Source organism: Pan paniscus, chromosome 12 (genome assembly GCF_029289425.2).
Source record: "Pan paniscus chromosome 12, NHGRI_mPanPan1-v2.0_pri, whole genome shotgun sequence".
In the NCBI taxonomy this organism is placed as follows: domain Eukaryota; kingdom Metazoa; phylum Chordata; class Mammalia; order Primates; family Hominidae; genus Pan; species Pan paniscus.
Window position 1 is genome coordinate 40496713 of NC_073261.2, and position 14952 is coordinate 40511664.

The 14952-nt window shown below is 46.5% G+C and overlaps 1 protein-coding gene across 6 annotated transcripts in view; it reads left to right on the forward strand.

The window, feature by feature from the left end:
• The window catches only part of ST3GAL5 (ST3 beta-galactoside alpha-2,3-sialyltransferase 5), a 66498-nt gene that overhangs the window by 16662 nt on the left and 34884 nt on the right, over nt 1–14952 (forward strand). Inside the window, exon 1 of one of the 6 annotated variants that reach the window (XM_034953488.3) lies at nt 10–165. The exons of 4 other annotated variants lie outside the window; for them this stretch is intronic. The gene's annotated coding sequence lies outside the window, so the exon portion shown is untranslated. Of the gene's footprint in view, nt 1–9; nt 166–14952 lie in introns of those variants that run through there. One more of the 6 variants, XM_034953493.3, reaches the window with a different exon arrangement.

Below are 14952 nucleotides of genomic sequence, written 5' to 3' on the forward strand. Positions count from 1 at the left end.
CTGCGGCGGCGACTTGTCTCTTCCCGGGCCGGCTGGGCGCGGCGTTTCCGCCTCGAACCCCGCGGGCAGCGCCCAGGGCACGACACCCTCAGGCGAGCCCGGCTGGGGCGCGGGCGGAGGGTCGTGGTCCCGGGCCGTGTGGACCGGGCTGGGGGGCCCACGCAGGTGTGTACGCGGTAGAGGGTGGGGCGGACCGCCGGGTGTCGGGTCCCGCCGCAGTGGCCCTTTCCCCGCCGCTTTCCGCTGCAGCTCGGGATTTAATTCATTGCTGGAAGCTTCGGAGTTAGCAGAGCCGAGTTAACTCGTTTTCCTGGGATGGGCTTAGGGAACCCCCTGCAAGGTTACTAGCAGCTCCTGAAACCTCTCTCTGCATCCATCGGGGAGGCGTGATGTGGGGCCGCTGGTAGAAATTCGCCGGTGACCTTCCCTGCACCCTCTCTGCAGCCAGCCTTGCGGAGAAGACAGGTTTTGGCGACCTTTTGATTTCTTCTGAATTGTAAGCCGTGGCTTGACGCGGGTGTGCATTCATTGTACGCCTTGCGTGTGTAAGTAACGCAGGGTTTTCCGAGAGCATCCCCGAGGAGCCCTGCCCTTGCCTCACACCCGCTTGGTGACCTTGGTAGACACTGATCCCCCTGTGGGGCTCGGGCTCATGGTCTCTCCTGAGAAGCTTACCCTGCCGATGGCCGAGGTCCCTTCCAGGCCCCGGGTTTTTCTAATCATAAAAAAATACGTTTACGAGGGTAGAGGATCCTGCAGAATCTCTAGCTGACTCGGAAGACGAATTTTATATCCTCATGTCTTAAGTCATGCATGCGGCTTTTGCTTAATTAGGCATCGTTCATTTGAAGGGGAAAATGGTTTTATGTGCTGCGCTTCATCTGGCACCAGTGGTTGCCTGCTCCTCGTGGCAGGGCCGTGCTGGGTGTCACAGAGAGGAAGGAGACTCATCTCCTGCCCTCTGGTGTTTAGCTGCCCTCCCCCGGGCTTATGGCTGCTAATCCTTTTCCACGGAAGGATACAGCTGCTGAAACTGTGGAAGAGGAATCCATTTCTGCTGCATGAAGGGGCACAGACTTGAATACAGTCAGGACAGGTTGTGGTTTCACTTGTGTAATCCTGAGAGCTTGACAGCTTCGAGGAGTGTCTAACATTGCTAGTAACAGAGCCTAGAAGCACCTGAATTCCAGCTGTCACTTGGAGAAGGAGAGATTCATACGAACTGCGAGAGCATATAACCAGCATGTCTTGAGTCTTTTACCCATGTGCCTGTTATATGGATGCTGCTGTTTTTGTAAGATGAAATGACCCTTGGATATTCTTGGTTATGATCAGCATTTCTTCGTCTAGGCGAGAAAAGAAACAGGTGAGATAGGAAGGCATGAAGGGGCTCATGGAAGAGAGAGGGCTGACAGGCAGAAATTTTGAGAGCTCACATTTACGACTATTTAGACAGTTCTTATAATTTTGGCATAAATTGTAAATTGTTGCATGTTATCAAAATAGATTGGTGATGAACGTTAAGGATATATCCGTGGCAGAATAAGAACACACTCTTTGTTCTTTGGTTTGCTCCTCTAGTTCTTCCCTGCTTGCCTTGTGGGACTATTTGCAGCAATGAGGGGAATTTATCTAGCAGGTTGGCCTTGGGAGGCAATGAATGAAAAGAGGTGAGTCCTCTGTGGGAGTCCATTCCAGGTCCTGGAGGGCTGAGGTGGGTGTGTTGGAGCCAGCAGTTTCTGGGAGAAGGGATAAGGCTCACCTTCCACACCCTCCTGGCTCCTGAGGAGCGATTTAATCCGCACTGCCTGTGGACACGATGGAGGACTGAGATCACTCCCGAAGGGCATGCTCCGTGGTTTTAGTCTGCTGGGAAGCTCTGGCAGAAGTAAAACAACTGGGAATATACACATGTTAATGATGCTCCAAGCTGCCTAACTGCTGAGGAAGGAAAAGCAAGGGCTGGATCAGTGTGGGTGGCATAAGTTAGCAAAGGCATCCAAAGTGGGGTGAATCACAGGCCTGGTGTGGGAGGAAACCATAAATATGACGGTGACACGCAGGCTCGCCCGGGAGACAGCCAGCTTAAGCACACGTGCAGAGGAGAAGCAAGTGAAATGCGTAAGGGAGCAGGAGAAAAATCAGCTTTGAGGCTTCAAGGACACTACCAGGCTTGTCTTACCTGGACACCAGACAGACAAAACTTTTTTTTCCTCTTTTTTTTTTAAGTATAGCATAGATACTAGGAAAGTAGACATACCATAAGTGTCCTGCTCAATGAATTTTCCAGACTGAACATGCCCATGCACTCAGCACTTAGATCAACAAACAGAACTGGCTGGGACCCTGGGAGCTCCCCTTGTGTTGTACTCCAGTCACGGCCTCCCCCAGGATCAGCCTTGAACTCCTGGAGTCAAGCAATCCTCCTGCCTTACCCTCCTCAGTAGCTGAGACTACGGGCACACACCACCAGACCCAGCTAATTTGTTTTATTTTATTTTGTAGAGACGGCTCCCACTGTGTTGTCCAGGCTGGTCTCTGGCAACTCCTAGCCTCAAACTATTCTCCCACATTGGCCTCCCAAAGCGCTGAGATTACAGGCGTGAGCAACTGTGCCTGGCTGGCTAGTGTATGCCTTCTTTCCTTAAGCATTGAGTTTCTGAGAATCACTCATGATGCTGCCCATGGTTGAAGCATGTTCACTCTCATTGGTGATAGGGGCCATTGGGTGAATATACCACATAGTCACGCATTGTTAGTGGACATTTGGGCAGTTTGCAGCATTTGTCTGTTACAGAAAGTGCCGCTGTGACCACTCTAGTGTCTGGCTTTGGTACATATGTGTCTGCATTTCTGATAGGTCCATACCTAGGCATGGTATTGCTGTTTTAGGAGCCCCAGGCACAGCTATTTTACTCCAGTTTTTTTTTCTTTTTTTTTTTTTTTGAGACAGAGTCTCGCCGTCGCCCAGGCTGGAGTGCAGTGGCGCGATCTCGGCTCACTGCAGGCTCCGCCTCCGGGGTTCACGCCATTCTGCCTCAGCCTCCCGAGTAGCTGGGACTACAGGCGCCTGCCACCTCGCCCGGCTAATTTTTTGTATTTTTAGTAGAGACGGGGTTTCACTGTGTTAGCCAGGATGGTCTCGATTTCCTGACCTCGTGATCCGCCCACCTCGGCCTCCCAAAGTGCTGGGATTACAGGCGTGAGCCACCGCGCCCGACCTTATTCCAGTTTTGAAATGATCACATTGGTAGTTCCTCACTGTTCGCTGATGAGGGCCACAGTTCTAAGGAGACTGGGGAAGGAATCAGGAGTCCTTCTGGCAGTCAGGATCAGTTTCTACCTGGCTGTGTATGGTGCCAGCAAGTGTGGTCACCTATAGGCCCCAGTCTCCCAGTGGGTCAGGCAGCAGGGCAAGGTGAGCTGTGAGGAACCCTTAGCTCCCCAAGAGCCTCTGACCTAAGGGAAGTGTTTCTCTGGTGAAACTGCCTGGCTTGGTCTCAACTCCCACCCTTGTTGCTGCAAACAAACCACTCCTCTCTGAGCTCTCATAATACTGCACTTCCTATACTTTATGTCTACTTCTGTGGCCTGCTTTCTCTGCATTTCTGCTAAAAATTATCCGTGACCTAGAGGAAAAGCCCATTTCTTATTTGGGTTTTTGAGGCCATGTAAGACATTTTTGTTGTGCCGTTATTACAGCATGGAAAAATGTTCAGGATTAAGTTATTGGATGGTTCACCAAGTCCTGTACCCATGAATTCTTTCCTTTTTTCCTTCAATTTTTAACATCTGGGATTATAACAGTTAAGTATCATGTGATAGGATAGGATCAGTTTGATAAAAATAACAGATTAGAAAGGTCTGCTTTGGTGGAATAGTACTTCTGTCTTTTGACTGTTAAGGCTGTTTTTAAGACCATCTCTTTTTCATAATTCAGAGCTTATGTGTATTGAGTTCTGAGCAGGGGCAGTTTTTCTGTTACACGTGTCGTTTCTTCCTCAGCCTTCCTCTTTCCTCCTCAGCCTCTGCGTTTTTATCCTCTTCTGCCCTGTTCTTCACCCCCTTTTTGCTTTTCATAAACATCTTATTCTCATCTCTAATCTATACTCTAGCAGAAAAGAGTAGGACAAGTATGGCCTCTGATACTCTCCTCCCTTTGCTTGTCACTTTCTGCAGTCCAGTTGTTGTCACCCAGGACTTGGGGACTGATGTGGGCTTCTTGCTCATCCTTTGTCTAGATCACCACTGTCCAGTGGAAACATAACCTGAGCCACTTGTCAATTTTATATTTTCTAGTAACTACATTTTAAAAATTGAAAAGAAACAGGTAGATCAAAGTTTCAATTTCCCAAAAAGTTTCCATTTCTAAACTCTTATGCACCTAATAACACAGCTGCACACTATGTAAATTATTAATGAGCTGCTTTATATTCTGCTTTTCACAGTAAATTCACTCCCTGCCCCCACAAATGAACCCACATGCTACAAAACATAGATATGACAAAAAGAAATAAGTGCTTTCCTACTCACTTTATTCTCATCTATTGTAGACATGTTATATATACTAACTAATGTAATGTTCACCACAGCCCTCAGTGTTTGGTACCATTGTCATCCCCATTTTATAAAGGAGGGTATTGAGGAACAGAGGTTAAGAAGCCGTAGGGGGCAGAGCTGGGTTCAGACTCAGGCAGTCTGGCCTAGAAGTGGTAAATGAGGCTGTCGTATCCATGTCTTTGTGGTCTGTAGTGCATTCCCAGCCTGCCCCTTGGAACAGCTACTGGTGAAATTGGCGAGGGTGATCTTAGGGGCCTGAGAGATGGCTCCATCCTGTCAGGTGAGTGCGCTCCTGGGCAGTGCCGTCATCGCTTGCCTGGAGCTCCATAGCAGCCTCTTAACTGATCCTGCTTCGTGAGAGGACTACCCCATCTCCAGTCCAGCCTCGAGAGAGGTCTCCAAAATCCAATTCCACTTTAAACCACCTCACCACCGGTTGCTCCCTTTTATTCTTAGAGTAAAATTGCAGCCCCCTGTGGCATGGACTGCTTGCTTTTCTAGCGTCTCAGGGTGCTGTGCCCTCCTGGGTAGACCCTTTAGGCACACTGCACTTGGCGTTCTTTAGGCACGCTGCACTTGACATTCTGCCATCCGTCCCCACTGTCCCTGCTCCCGAGGCACCTGCCTCTCCCATCCCATTCCAGTTCCTATTCAGGCCTGGGCAGAAACATTCTTTCCTCTGGGAACCCTTTCCTAAGACACACATTGTATTAGTCCATTTTCACACTGCTGATAAAGAGATACCCCAGACTGGGCAATTTACAAAAGAAAGAGGTTTAATTGGACTTACAGTTCCACGTGGCTGGGGAAGGTCTCACAATCATGGTGGAGGGCAAAAGGCACTTCTTGCATGGTGGAGGCAAGAGAGAAGGAAGAAGAAGCAAAAGCGGAAACCCCTGATAAACCCATCAGATCTCATGAGATTTATTCACTATCATGAGAATAACACGGGAAAGACCGGCCCCCATGATTCAATTACCTCCCCCGGGTCCCTCCCACAACATGTGGGAATTCTGGGAGATACAATTCAAGTTGAGATTTGGGTGGAGACAGAGCCAAATCATAGCATTCCTCCCCTGGCCCCTCCAAATCTCATGTCCTCTCATTTCAAAACCAATCGTGCCTTCCCAACACTCCCCCAAAGTCTTAGCTCATTTCAGCATTAACCCAAAAGTCCACCGACCAAAGTCTCAGCTGAGACAAGCCAAGTCCCTTCTGCCTATGGGCCTATAAAATGAAAAGCAAGTTAGATACAATAGGGGTACAGGCATTGGGATAGCCATTCCAAATGGGAGAAATTGGCCAAAACAAAGGGGCTACAGGCACCATGCAAGTCCAAAATCCAGTGGAGCAGTCAATTTTTTTTTTTTTTGAGACAGAGTCTCTCTCCGTTGCTCAGGCTGGAGTGCAATGGCGTGCGATCTCAGCTCACTGCAACCTCCGCCTCCTGGGTTCAAGTGATTCTCCTGCCTCAGTCTCCCAAGTAGCTGGGATTACAGGTGTGTGCCACCACATCCAGCTAATTTTTTTTGTATTTTTAGTAGAGATGGGGTTTCACCATGTTGGCCAGGCTGGTCTTGAACTCCTGACCTCAAGTGATCCACCTCGGCCTCCCAAAGTGCTAGGATTACAGGTGTGAGCTACTACACCTGGCCCAAATCTTAAAGTTCCAAAATGATCTCCTTTGACTCCATGTCTCTCATCCAGGTCATGCTGATACAAGAGGTAAGTTTCCATGGTCTTGGGCAGCTCTGCCCCTGTGGCTTTGCAGGTTACGCCCTCCCTCCTAGCCACTTTCATGGGCTGGTGTTGAGTGTCTACAGCTTTTCCAGGCACACGGTACAAGCTGTCAGTGGATCTACCATTCTGGGGTCTGGAGGACGGTGGCCCTCTTCTCACAGCTCCACTAGGTAGTGCCCCAGTAGGGACTCTGTGTGGCTGCTCTGACCCCACATTTCCCTTCTGCACTGCCCTAACAGAGGTTCTCCATGAGGTCCCCGCCCCTGCAGCAAACTTTTGCCTGGGCATCCAGGTGTTTCCATACATCTTCTGAAATCTAGGCAGAGGTTCCCAAACCTCAGTTCTTGACTAGGCTGCCAAGGCTTGGGGCTTCCACCCTCTGAAGCCACAGCCCAAGCTGTACATTGGCCCCTTTCAGCCACGGCTGGAGTGGCTGGGACACAGGGCACCAAGTCCCTAGGCTGCACACAGCATGGGGACTCTGGGCCTAGCCCATGAAACCACTTTTTCCTCCTGGGCCTCCAGGCCTGTGATGGGAGGGACTGCTGTGAAGGTCTCTCACATTGCCTGGAGACATTTTCCCCATGGTCTTGGGGATTAACATTAGGCTCCTTGCTACTTATGCAAATTTCTGCAGCTGGCTTGAATTTCTCCCCAGAAAATGGGGTTTCCTTTTCTATCACATAGTCAGGCTGCAAATTTTCTCAACTTTTATGCTCTGTTCCCCTTTTAAAACTGAATGCCTTTAACAGTACCCAAGTCACCTCTTGACTGCTTTCCTGCTTAGAAATTTCTTCCACCAGATACCCTAAATCATCTCTCTCAACTTCAAAGTTCCACACATTTCTACGGCAGGGGCAAAATGGTGCCAGTCTCTTTGCTAAAACATAAAAGAGTCACCTTTGCTTCAGTTCCCAACAAGTTCCTCATCTCCATCTGAGACCACCTCAACCTGGATTTTTATTGTCCATGCTACTATCAGCATTTTGGGCAAAGTCATTCAACAAGCCTCCAGAAAATTCCAAACTTTCCCACATTTTCCTTTCTTTTTCTGAGCCCTTCAAACTGTTCCAATCTCTGCCTGTTACACAGTTTTAAAGTTGCTTCCAGATTTTCAGGTATCTTTTCAGCAACACCCCATCTACTGGTACCAATTTACTGTATTAGTCCATTTTCACACTGCTGATAAAGACATACCCAAGACTGGGCAATTTATAAAAGAAAGAGGTTTAATTGGATTTACAGTTCCACATGTCTGGGGAAGGTCTCACAATCATGGTAGAGGGCAAAAGGCACTTCTTACATGGCAGCAGCAAGAGAGAATGAGGAAGCAGCAAAAGCAGAAACCCCTGATAAATGCATCAGATCTCGTGAGACTTATTCAATATGAGAATAGCACAGGAAAGACCAGCCCCCGTGATTCAATTACCTCCCCTGGGTCCCTCCCACAACACGTGGGAATTCTGGGAGATACAATTCAAGTTGAGATTTGGGTGGGGACAGAGCCAAACCATATCACACATACACCCCAAATCTGAAACATCATCTGACACTCTGCCCGCATGTCCAACATAGATAAGTTAAAATAGACCTACTTGTCTGTTTTTTAAAATGAGATTATGAGAGGTTTTTTTTTTTCTTTTTAGACAGATTCTTGCTCTGTCACCCAGGCTGGAGTGCAGTGGCACCATCTTGGCTCACTGCAACCTCAGCCTCCCAGGATCAACTGGTTCTCCTGTCTGAGCCTCCCGAGTAGCTGGGACTACAGGTGCACGCCACCAAGCCCCGCTAATTTTTGTATTTTTAGTAGAGACAGGGTTTTGCCATGTTGGTCAGGCTGGTCTTGAACTCTTGACCTAAGGTGATCCACCCACCTCAGCCTCCCAAAGTGCTGGGATTACAGGCATGAGCCACCATGCCCAGCCTATGAGAGCTTTTTGAAGGAGGGACAGTGTGTGTGTTTCTTGTTGCTGTCTCCCCAGGCACATACTCCTATTTGATCAAAAATGGGTTGTATAATTAAAAACTGTTATGTCTGTTGGGGAGCCTGCCCAAATGCTGGTTTCCCAGAATTTCAGAGCCAACAGTAAAAGAGATGTGAGTGGGGTGTAAAAGAAAATTATATGTTTTAGTTAGACCTGAATATATGTTGTTGGTTTTAGAAATGGAAATGTAACTTGTTCTGAGTTTTAAGCAGCCCAAACAAAATCTCCTTTTGTCTCCTGTACAATTCCTCCCTCTCCTTCCAACCCTAAATTGCCAGGTCCTGCCAAACTCCGGGTTGTCACTGTCCCAGTCACTGTCCCTCCAGTTCCTTTTCTAGGGTCATTATTTTCTGATTTGGGGCTTTCTATGACTCCTCTGGTTCTTCTGTTCCTATAAGACATACAGGATTACTGAATACCATGGGTTATTGGAAAAAACTGCCTAGCAAATTCCCTATCTTCCCTTCCCATCCACCTGGACAGCTGTTCCCTGAAGAATATTTCTAAGGTCCTATTTGGTGATACCACTTTTATTGTCCAAAACCCTAAGAACTTTCACCCTTATGCTTTCTGCGGCAGTGGGATCTTCATTGTTTTAGAAATTGCCCACAAACTTTCCCATCATCTGATACCCTGTGTTCCCCATTCTGCTCAAGTTTAGTAAAAGGCCCACATGTTGGAGCCTTTGGGTACTGGGTCCCAGAATTGCTTTTTGTTAACTGTCAGTTCTGCTGACTTTCACTTTCTCCTGTTAAGTATTATTTATTCAGCCCAACTACTTGTATTTCCTTTGGGTTAAGAGGGAAATGTTCCATTAAACATTTAGCTTCTAGATTTTGCTTTATTTGGGGCATTCATGGGGTTGCCACAGAGTTGTTCTCTCATAGCAGATTCTGCGTGTATAATGTGCTGTCACACAGGCCCACCACAGGAAAGCTATTATGTAAAAGCTTGATGGGACCCCAGGGGGAGGGGCAGTTCTAGGGGCAATTTCTTCAGTTTACCCCTAGTGTCATGTCTTGCTCCCTCTGGCCTCTGGCCTCTTTCTCTTTGAGGGACACCCCTACCTTCACCATTAAATCATTTTGAGAAACAGTAACATTTGAAGCCTTCTTGCATACCTTCTCCCCTGCGACTCCCCTCTTTAGCCACCTGAATTTGTTACACAGGATGGATCTTGGCTGGCCCAGTGCTATAATAATAGCCCCTCCTGGCTTGGAGACCAAGTCCTGTGGCACCTTCCTCCTCCACATCTCTTGGTTGGCCACCTTCCGGCCTTTCTGGCTGTGGCTCAGCTCCTCCATCACCCCTCACTGCACTGATCTCAGTGGTCTTTTGATTACCCTGTCCCTTGGCCTCTTTCATGCCAGTATGAGCTCACCACTCTCCTACTTAAGAACCACTTAGGGCCATCCTCCTTTGTGTAACATAAGAGAGCCTGGTTCCTTCCTAGCTGCGTCTTCTGCCCACTCTTCCCCAGGCCCCTGTAATCTGGCCCGAGCACACACCTCTCTCTGTGTGTCTTGGCATTACCTTCCTTCTGTCTGGAATGCCCCCTCCTCTCTCTGTCCTGTCTCCAGAGTCTTAGTCATTCTTCGAGGACCCATTCATACATAACCTCCTCAGGGAGGCCTCCCTGATTTCCTCTGATGGAGCCTGTGGTTTCCTGCCTAGGATGCGCAAGGTCTACTGTAGCTCCTCCATCACAGCGTTATTTGGTATTTCGAGTATTTGGGCATTTTCAGTTTTCCTAGCTGGATTATTCATTTAAAGAGGAAAGCGGCTGTGTCTTATTTATTTTTATATTCCCAGTGCTTGGTGTATGGAAGAAGCTTATGAAATTTTTATTTAAAGGATTGTTAGGTAAACAAAGAAAATTAGACAACCATACAGACCAGCCCTTCTCAACTGAGGTTCTACAAGAGACTTTTGTCCCAGTACTGTCAGGCGACCATTGTATGTTATGAATTAACTTCTCTCCTTGCTTCTGGAATGATTCTAGTTATAGATCATTCCTGGGAGAATTGAGAAAAATCTGTTCTTTTTTGTAGGACTTCATTCCCGAGTGGAATGCACCTTGAATGAGGCTGGTGTAGATAGCATGACCCCCATCATGATAGTATATCTATGCAAAGAGCAGAGGCTGACAGAATACAGACCAGAATGTTAACAGTGGGTATCACTGGGTTGTAAGATAACAGTGATTTTTAAATGTTCTGTTCTTATATTATTTTCTGAAATTTCTACTTGTGTCCTAACAGGGTTTTAAAAATATTTCTTGGGTAAGGCAAATCAGAGTTTCTAAACCTGGTCATCAGTTGAGAGTAGAGTTCTTGTTTTTAAATGTAGCTGCCTACATTGTGCCACAGTGAGCTGGGAATCACCAAGCTGAGCCATGCAGCGTTGCCCTTGGAAAATCAGGCATTGGTGTGAGGATGGCTCCAGCTGTTAGCTCTCTGGACCTGGGTGTCTCTTCTTGCTGCCACTGGACACTTTGTGAATTGAAGGGCTAAGTTTCTAGCAGACATGGAAGCACCAATAGAGAAATTACCATACTCCCAACTCATATATACTGTATTCTCAAAAGCAAATCTAGAGGTTATTTTTTTTCTTAATAGCTAAGAGTGAACATAAATGGGGAAATTAAGTCTGATAGGAGTCTTACATGTTAATTTTTGTTCATCACCTACTGTTTTATCCAGCCCTAGTTTCATTCCTGAGGTTTGAATTTGTTTGACCTCACAGAGTCATATCCTTCTCCTGCAAGAATCTACCAGTGGATACTGAAACAAGTAGATTTGATGATAAACAGGATATTTACTTAGTCTGTAAGTATCTCCCATCAAGTCACTTATTAATTACGAAGGGAAAATAGTTAACTCAACAATGGAAAAACCTGGCATCTACCACCTTAGCCCTTAATCAAATCAACATCACATGCCTCCTGAGAAGTGCTTTGAGAAGCGCACAGGATCACTTCTGTGATATTCCAGCCAAAAATGCATAAGTTGAATCTAATCATGAAGAAACATTAGACAAACTCCAGTTGAGGGACTTTCTACAAAATAATTGGCCGTACTTTTCAAAAATGCCAAGGTCATGAAAGATAAAGGAACGGTTTCAGATTAAAGAAGGCTAAAGGAACATAACAGTGAATGTCAAATGATCCTGGACTGGACCCTGTAACAGAAAATAAGAAAATGACATATATTCTTGCTGTTTTTGTTCTAAGGCCATCACTGGGACTAGTGGAGAAATTTATATAAGGTATTTAGGTAACAGTACTGAATCAGTGTTAATTTCCTAATTATCATTATGCTGTGGTTGTTTAAAGGGGATGTCTTTGTTTTTAGGAAATACTAAAATATTTAGGGGTAGGTGTCATCATGTCTTCAAGTTTCAAATGGTCCAATAAATATGCACACAGTATACCAATGGAATGGCAGCACAAATGTGGTAAAATGGTAACAACTGGGGAGTCTGGTTAAAGGGCAGATGGAAATTCTTTATGCTATTTTTGCAACTTTAAGTTTGAAATTATTTCAAGATAAAGTTTAAAAACTGCAGCCTCCAGGTCTTGGGTGCTGTGGCCAGTCTAGCATCAGAAGCCACCATAGGGCTTTTCAGTGTCTGCCCTTTCCGTGGTCATTATAGAAGTCACACCCACAGCACTGAGCTTTCTTGCAGAATTTGTTTTGTCTCCTCTGGTACCATCAGGAAACAGTGTAGAGGGCCGGGCATGGTGGCTTACACCTGCCAGTACTTTGGGAGGCTGAGGTGGGCAGATCACTTGAGGTCAGGAGTTCAAGACCAGCCTGGCCAACAAGGTGAAACCCCATCTCTACTAAAAATACAAAAATTAGCCGGGTGCGGTGGCATGCACCTATAATCCCAGCTACTCGGGACGCTGAGGCAGGAGAATCCCTTGAAACCTGGGAGGCGGAGGTTGCGGCGCCGAGATCGTGCCACCTCACTCCAGCCTGGGCAACAGAGTGAGACTCCGTCTCAAAAAAAAAAAAAAAAAAAAAGGAAAAAGAAAAAGAAAAGAAAACAGGGTGGAGGAACACTTAACAGTGTGGCTTTGCTGAACCTGAAGGTTCCTTCCAGCCCCCAACCACCCATTGCCACTGCTATTTTAGGGGACTGCAGTCCTTGTAGCTGTCCTCAGGCATCTGGTCAACCAACTCTGACCCATACATTTACCTGGTTTAGACTAGCCCTACAGCTGCCCCTGAAAGAGGCTTCCCAGGCAGAATATAAGTTTTAAAATATATTTAAACACATTTGAGGGTGTTTATGCACAGAGATCAGTGCACTTACCAGCGTGCTTTGTTGGAGCCCTTGGAGGGTGCATTCTACCCAAATCCTCAGCATTTGCCAGTTAAAGATGGGTCTCTCCACTACCTTGACAGAACTCAGGTTGTATGTTTTGGCAGAAATCACGAATTTATTATGTCCTGCATGATGAAGAGGGTCCTTCCTCAGCCCCACTTTTAAAACCTAGTTTAGGGCAACCGTCTACGCTTCTGGCTGGAACCTCTCCTGTGGGGAGGGGAGCAGGCGGCAGGTCTTGGAATCAGAGGAGGATCTCTGAGGTGCTGCCTGTAATCGCTTTGTGGGTAGGTCTGCTTATAAGAATTCACAAAGAGGAGTTCCTCTGAAACTCCCTAGCCCCGGGAAACAGAAAGAAGAACAGTGCTGGGGCTTCTCTTCCTGTTCCTGTCTTTTCCTTCCAGTTCCCCCTTCCCAGAATTTCCTGTCTCTCAACCTCCACTCTGTTTTCTCCGCCCCAGTGTTCCCCCACTCTCTTTCATTTTTATTGTCTTAAATCCACTTCTCCCACTTATTCCAGCTTTCTGGTTTTCTCCCCTAGATGGCTATAACATATTAGCATCAATTGAGTAAGCTAAGCTTCATGTTTCTTGTTCTTCCTTTGAAATGTAGATGAGTGAGAATCGTAACATTTTATTGGAGGAAGGAGCCATAGAAATGTTGTCACCCAACCCTGCTTTCTACAGATTACCAAACATCCTCAAAGAGATTGAGTGATTTGGCTGTTATCAAATAGCCAAACAGTTGAGTATTTCATCTCTTTGCTCTTCTCTTTAAAAAAAAAAAAAAAAAAAAAATCAGGCAAGTGTGGTAACTCATGCCTGCAAATTCCAGTACTTTGGGAGGCTGAGGTGGGAGGATTGCTTGGGGCCAGGAGTTTGAGACCAGCCTGGGCAATAAAGCTTAGACTCTATCTCTACACAAAAATTAAAAATGTAGCCGGATGTGGTGGTATACACCTATCGTCCTAGCTACGGGAGGCTGAGGCAGGAGGATCACTTGAGCCTAGGAGTTCGAGGTTACACTGAGCTATGATCACGCCACTGCACTCCAGCCTGGGTGACAGAGCGAGACCTTGTCTCAAAAACAACAACAAAAAGATCCATTTGCCATTTTCTTCCATGGTGGGGGGGAGACAGTCATTTTATATTGTTCCCCTAGCCTCCCCTCAACAAATACATATGGTGGGTCTTGTTTGAAAAAGGATCTCAATCCCTGTTTTCCATCTGCCTGGTGCCATCTGGACATTGAATAAATGCCCAATGATTATGATACTTGGACACCTGGAAGGTCTGGTCTTCACAGTGGTCTCTTGTTAGGACCGTGGTGAATTTGGGTTAACTTTGTGTGGGGATCTAGTTGGAGGCCACTGATCATTCATTCATCTGTTCATTCACTCTGCAGGTGCTTGTTAAATGCCTTTTATATGCGAGGTACTTTTTAGGTTCCTGGATTACAGCAGCGAACAAAATGGACACAGTCCCTAAGCTGGGAGTCTTATATTTTAGTAGGGAGAGCAGAGAATAGGCAAATATGTATCAGTGGCAATGAATGCTATGAAGTAAAGCAGGAAAGTGAGGGGGTGGATGTCGTGTTTTACAGAGGGTGGTCAAGGAAGGCAACTTTTGAATGAAAACCAGAACGGAGATGGTTGGGAGGGAGCCATCCAGAGGGGCAGCAGAGGAAGGGCAAGTCAAGCACGAGGCCCCCTTGGTTGACATGGAGTGAGGAGGAGAGTGTGAGATAGGTGGAAGCGGAACTGGGCTCTGAGAGTAACTGCCCTCTTGACATCTTTACGAAAGTCTTGGAGAAATCCCATCGTGCGTGCTGGGAACATTATAGTTTTAGAGAATGTTCATATAGTCCAAGGGCTCAGAATTAATTGCCTTAACACTTTTACATTTATAAAAAGCAGGCAATTGAATGACAGTAATGATGTGTTCTCAACACTAGAGGAATAGTAGATTTGAAGTAGATTAAAAAGCACGAGAATCACTGAAGTGCTTGCATCTTGGTTGATGGTCAAAATTAGTACAGTATTGATTGTGCGTTCACACAGCAACATTTTAATTTTTTTCATTGCAGAAGGTAGGTCCTCATAACTCTGCTCAGTTTGTAGGAGAATCTGAAAATATGTAGGCTAAAAATCTGTTGTTAATTACACGGCTTTCCTCCAGCTGTGAGAAACTTGCTGGTGGGCAGGATTTCTCAAAGTGCTGCACCCACATAACACTGGGGAACTTGGTTAACATGCACAGTCAGCGTCCTCACCTGGACCTACCACCAGGTGGGACATTCTGGGGATGAAGTGTGGGAATCTGCATGCTTTGCAGCC